Genomic DNA, 6,421 nt, shown 5'->3' with positions numbered 1-6,421 from the left:
CCACGAGTTGTGCATGCATACAACTTTTCCTCCTCACAGCAACCTGAGGACACAGGTGTCATCTCCAAACCCTCTTGTAGAGAAGAGCACAGACAGGCTGAGTGACTTGCCCAGGCTCACTTAGCTCATCAGGGTTGGGCCCAGGACAATGTAAGGACAATGAGCCCCCTGTGCTGGGGCTATGGGAACAAAGGCGGGGCTGCCTAACGCAGCCGGGATGAGGCACTGGAGTACATGTCCTCACTCCAAGAGGTGTTTAGGAGTCAGATGGAGAAGGGGAAAGGTGCTCCTGGGAGGGGGGATGGCAGTACAGAGAGGTGGCAGAGAGCTCGGCCTGGGTAGGAAACTGCTCGTTTGCCACGCCATGCCAGGTGCCCCGGGGATGCAGGCCAGAGGCCTGAGAGGTGAGCAGGGGCTGAGCAGGCAGTGCCCTGAAATGCAGGCCCGGGGACCAGAATGTCCCCTGAGAGCAGTGGGAGCCACCCTGGGTACCATGCAGGGGAGTGGCTTGCAGATGTCATCTTCATAAGGTCACTGGCTACAGCATGACATGGACGAGGTTTGCAGAGGAGCAGCCTGGAGGCAGGGAGGCTGGTGAGGGTACCCAGGAGGGAGGTGCTGGGGGTCAGCATGAAGTCATGAGTCGGCGGGGGGGAGAGGGGGGTGCCCTGTGACAGGCAGAGGAGCTGCTGTCCACTTCAGGAACATCCACAGACCCTCCTCTCGCCCCATTCTGGGGACACAACTCCAGCAGAACGAGATTTACCAGGGTGCAAAGGATCTCTGATTTCTTGTAGGACACGTAGACATCCTCAACAATGCTTGATATGGTGGTCGATGTAAACATTCAATAGGAATATCATGATAAAAATGGCCGGCACCCAAATACCAGGTACGATGCTGGGGTCTTTATATATTTCTTCCCATTTCTTCCTCCAAACCAGCCCAGGAGGCAAGAATTATTATCGTCCCCATCTTAAGGGTGAGAAGTTGAGGCTCAGGGAATCAAACAAGTATGGGCCTCCAGCCAAGATTTGAATGTGAAGTTCTGTTTAACGTCAAATTCCATGTTTTTCCCACACCTCCTTTGTAATGTTTTCCTGAGCAGGCACTCAAGAAGAAAGTATTGAATTCCATCAATGTCATCTTTAAAGAATAATATTTCTTGATTTTAGTTTAAAATCAGTGACATGGAGCCCCCAAGACACTGCAAGCAGAAAAGTGCCTTGAGGGCAGAAAGCAGGAGCTCCTGTTGACAGCAGAGCTAGCTCAGTGTGTGCACACAGTTGGAGCTCAACGAATATGCGATGATGGGTCATCAAACTCGACTATCCTGGTCCTTGGGGATTTGCAGGCAGTAGGACCGTGTCAGTCAGTTGGGACAGGATGAGAGGGGATGGCATTGGTACTCAGTCGGTGATAGTCAAGTCCCAGCCTCCTAGATTGGGAGTCACGTAACTCATTGCAGAGCCCCTTGCCTCCCACTCCCCCAGGTTCCTGACCTAAAAAATGAGTCTGAGTCCAGCCGTCTGATTCCATCAGAAGCCGGTCCCTGCCGCCCTCAACCTCTGCAGGAGACACAAGCGCATTGAGTTTCTGTGGATGGACCGTGCACCCAAGTCACGCTCCGTGCCACGGGAGTCCAGACTCTCCAAAGCATGGTCCAGGCCCCTTAGAGTTCACCCTTGAACTTGAGAGGTCTATGGAGCATCAGGAAGGGGAGGGAAGTTCTCAAACCCTTCACTCTCCTCAGGCTTCCACGAGCCAGTTCACTCACCAAAGGTTGCCAGACAAACCTGTCATTTTCTGCATTCTTTGCTGGCATTCCCTCCTTGTTTGAGCCAGTCCCAAAGGACAGTGTTCTGCACCCACCTGCTCACTGGAACTCCCTCTCCCACTTCGGTTCAGCAACCCACTGTGGGTTCACCCCCGGGCCACGCTGGTGGAGTGGTGCAAGGACCTGGGGGTATTGTGGTGAACAGATTGTAGACTGCCCTCATGAGCTCACATCTCAACTCTCAGGTCCCTGAAGTCTCGCCTTGAGCCAACTCAGAGGGGAAAGACAGACCTGCTGCCCTGGCTGCCCACAAAGGAGTTTGATGGAGTAACAAAGTCCCTGGTGGGGGAGGAGAGCCTCGGAGCTGATGGCCAGCCCTAGGTGAGGTCCACTGAGGCACCCACTTCTAGCAGCCCTGCCCCTTCCAGCAGACACCCGTGTAGGTAGGCATCCTCCTCCTCCACGTGGTCTCCAGGGGAGCCTTTGCACAGCTCCCTCCGTGCCCCACCCCGCCATGAAATGGCGCACAAACCCTACCACCGTACCCTCCAGAGGCAGGGTTCATTCTAGTTCTGGCCATCGTTGTGTCCGGTGGTGTGATGATAAATGTTTAACAGTCAGCTTGCTGAAGAAAGAAAAACCCTGATTCACAGACTTTGACAATTTTCCTGGTGTAAAATATTCCCACCATGGCCGATTTCAGGCTATAGACATGCATCACTGAAGAGTTGGGAAGAGATGCACCCCGTTCTGGAGCATCTCCACCCTACAAATATGATCGACCGGGGGGTCAGCACGCAACGGCTGAGGGACCAGATTCAGCTCATGGCTTGCAAAACCTGAAATATTTACTATCTGGCCCTTTTACAGAAAAAGTTTGGCGACCCCTGCAGTAGACATAAACAACCTCCAGGACAGGGATACTAGTAACATGCAGTAAAATAATTAGGAAGTGATGAGTTTTATTGCCTTTTTAAAAAATATAATTTATTTAATTGTAAGTTTATATCATTTAATCTTGTTTAATGGCTGTTTGATGACCAGCTTGCACAATTCCTGAAAACTTAACAATCGGCTCTCCCCAGCCGGTGTAGGTCATCTCCAGTGTGCCACTGCCTGTTTCTGCAGCGCCTGGCCCAGAGAAGTTCCACGATGATTGCCTGTTGAGTGGCTGGAACTCTAACTTCAATGCCGACCTTCTAACCACCGGGCCACATGGCCCTGCGAGTAGGGGGAAACCAGACACCCCCTCCCTCCCCAAAATCACCACCCCCGAAAAAAGTACGTGAAGAAGGAAAGAATCTCCTTGCCCTTCCTTTACCAGCTGTGTGTGTCTTTGGTTGATTCTCTACAAAGTGGGGTTGTAACAGTACCTTTCTGCAGTTGTAGAAGTTAAACAAGATCATCGACCTCGAGCTTGCAGCCCGGCATGGAGTAAGCACTTGGAATGAGCGTTAGCTATGTCACATCACCACCGCCGTCCTAGAACCCGTGTTCACACGGCCCTGGTCACGGGCGCTCCATCCAGTGCACTTCTCTGAACCTCCCCCGTCTGCCCAACAACTGGCTGCAGACACTCTCGACGCAGCATGTCTCAGAGTTTCCAACCTTGGCACTTGGACCTTCGGGGCTGGATAATTCTCACCTTGGTGGCAGGCAGCTGTCCCGTGCACTGTAGGGTGTTTGGCAGCATCCCTGGCCTCTACCCCCACAAATACCGGTAATAGTCCCCAACTTGTGACAACCAGAATGTCTCCAGGCATTGCCAATGTCACCTGGGAAGCATAATCACCCCTGGTTGAGAGCCCCTTGTTTGAAGGAAGCTGTTTTCCCTGCCCCCTGAGCTGGTGCAGGCTGCTCCCCGGCCATGCCGTGGGTCCCAGTGTGGGGAGATTATATTGTCCACACTCATGCGACGTCACGTTCCTCCTCAGACTCCACTTCCCGGGGACTGGAGTGAACCGGCAGCTGGCTTTGTCAGACTGTCAAGGAGCACGGGCACCCACAGGATGGAATAAGGTGCAACCTGTTTTCAGTCGTGTTTTTGGAGCCTATATAGTCGCATGAGGCCACGCCTGTAATAAAACGCCAAGCACCAAAAGCAAGCATCGAAATTATTTGTCCTTAAGTGGTCCCAATTTCGTAGCCACCTATGGCGTTATTGCTTTGGAAGAACTCTCTGGAAGCTCCGTCTGAAAACTGTCTCGAAATTGCGTCAGCCAGAAGAGCATTCCCGAACCTCATTTTGAACAGGCATGAGACACCAGCATAATGGAACACACACTCCATCCCGATGGCATTTAATGTACTGATCAAATAATAAAATGCGCTTAGTCTCCCAGTCTAAGGAGAGGAGTCGTGTTTTCATCCTGAAGTCTGTGAACATCCCCCTCCGTCTTCTGAGCTGGATATGAAGTCAGCACACCCTCTAGAATCATCAGAGGGGAGGGCGGGCAAGGGCTGGGAGCGTGTCTCCTCTTTAGCAGCCTGTGATCCTGGGTGGCTCAGTGATTACTGTGACTCCCCCCACCTTCTCTGGTTTTGGGGAGCAAGCTTGGGCATCCGTGGAAGGAACATGAAGTACCACCCTCTCCCCACTTCTTTCTCACTTTCACCAAATAATTAAGTCTGAGATTAATAAAAAAAAAAGTATTACAGAGGATTGAACGTTTATACAGAACTAATATTTCTTACAATCAGTGGATGGATTGATGGAGTCACATACACACACCAAAACCTTAATAGTGGTTAGCTCGTTTTTCCCCCTCTTTAAATCAATGTTATTGCAGTATAATTTACATGTCATAAAATGCACCCATTTTAAAAGAACAGGTTGATGAGTGTTGACGCATGTGTGCACCATGGAACCACCACCTCAATCAAGATATTGCTACAGAAGAGTGGCACAACCACAGAAACGTTTCTCTGTGCTCCTTTGCAGCTGATTCCAAGCCACACACTTCCGGCCCCAGGCAACCCCCATCTCTCTTCCGTGACTTTAGATAGTTTTACCCCTTCTCAAACTTCATGTGCATAGAATCAGAGGGCATGCCTTCCTTTGAGTCTGACTTCTTTGACTCAGCATAAGGGTTTTTAAGGTTCATCCGTGTAAGTCCGTGTTGGTCTGTTCCTTGCATGGCTGCCTATATACATGGATATAATGTGGAGGAATTTTTTTCTTCTTTATGCCTCCTTTCCCTCACCCCCAAATTCTCTGCAAGGAGCATGGATTGATTTAATTTTTTAAAAGAAGATAAATGCCTTCACTTTTTAAAAATTCCCAGGGACTTTGTGAAGAACCCAAATGCCAGGCTGCTGCCGACTCGTGGACGTAGACGCCTGGCACAGCCACGCAGAGGACTGAAGGCCATGGATCAGATTTTTTAAAATAAAAACCACTGTGTTTTTCAGATTAATTGCATCTCTCTCCCACACTAGCCTTTGCGGTGAGCTGCTCAAATTGACCAATTTAAATGTGACCTCTTTTCTTTCCCCTTCATCCGCTCTGAGTCAGTTGCTAAGAAGCAGAGAAAGGAAGTATCTGGGGGGAAGTGTGTTACACATGTGGAGTACATGCCACTCTTCCAAATTCAACCACACCCCCCTTTGCATCGGCCTCTCTGGCCAACCTCGGGGCAGGCAATGGTGATGGTGTCGTCCCATTTTGCAGATTGGGAAGCTAAGGCAAGATCAAGGGTTTGTCTGAGATCCCACAGCAAGAGAGTGGGAGGAAGCCATTCAGGTAGGATAACAAAGAGGTCACAAGCACAAGCTTTGGATTTGGATCTCAGCTGTCCACCTTCCTTAGCTGGGTTACACTAACCAAATCTCTTAACCTCTCTGAACCTCAGTCTCTTCATCTACGAAACAGAGATCCAGTCCTGATACTCACAATGGAGCCAGTGAGATACTGCACGTAAAGTGCTCAGAACAAGGCTCGGGAAGAAGTTGGTGCACAATAAATGGTGGGGGAAAAAACGATTTCTCAACTCCTGGTCTCTTCTTTCTTCAACCACAGCACAAAACTGGAACCGATTCCAGCCTTCCTGAGCTGAATGGAAAGGAGTGGACATTTTCTTGTAGCTCCAGGAAGCAGAGCCTCGCAGATGCAGAGAAATGAGAAGGCAGGCACCAGCGTCCAGTCGTTAGCCAAGGCACCTTGGTTGCAATGGAGAAACCAGAGTAGCTTCAGCCAAGAGTGGAAATGGGTTATGAGGAATCAAGAGTGTCTCACAGAGCCCCCGGGGCATAAAAGTAGCCAGGTCTCAGAAAGAGCCAGAGACCAGGGACCCAGGGGCCTTCTATCTGCTTCGCGTGTCTGCTCTCTGCGTCATCCTTCCCCTATCCCAGGCTTCTCTGCTGTGCTGCTCCGGCATGACGGAAGGTGGCCATTGGAGAAACCAGCTGGGATCAAAACAGGATTTCTTTGGTCCAGTCCCAGGGTAGGACTTGTTGTCCCAGCTTGGGCCAGATGCCCACCCCAGCCAGTGTCCGAGCCAAGCTGTCCAAAGATGGTTGCTGGCGACCGCTCCCCAGAGGTGAGAAGGACAGTCAGGTGGGTCACCGGGAGCTTGGTGGGCCCCCCCAAGAAATGTCTTATTACAAATAACAACCGATTCTTTCACCATGTTCCCCAACCTTGTG

General features: G+C 50.8%; 1 long non-coding RNA gene across 1 annotated transcript; it reads left to right on the top strand.

The window, feature by feature from the left end:
• The first annotated feature begins 769 nt into the window (after positions 1 to 769).
• LOC106833000 (uncharacterized) lies at positions 770 to 4,122 on the top strand. The gene is made up of 3 exons (XR_001398536.3): positions 770 to 892; positions 2,023 to 2,158; positions 2,863 to 4,122. It is a non-coding gene; the product is annotated as an uncharacterized lncRNA (long non-coding RNA).
• The last annotated feature ends 2,299 nt before the right edge of the window (positions 4,123 to 6,421 follow it).

Source organism: Equus asinus, chromosome 28, assembly GCF_041296235.1.
Source record: "Equus asinus isolate D_3611 breed Donkey chromosome 28, EquAss-T2T_v2, whole genome shotgun sequence".
In the NCBI taxonomy this organism is placed as follows: domain Eukaryota; kingdom Metazoa; phylum Chordata; class Mammalia; order Perissodactyla; family Equidae; genus Equus; species Equus asinus.
The sequence above is the reverse complement of the archived record's forward strand: the minus strand, read 5'-3'. Positions and strand labels throughout refer to the sequence as shown.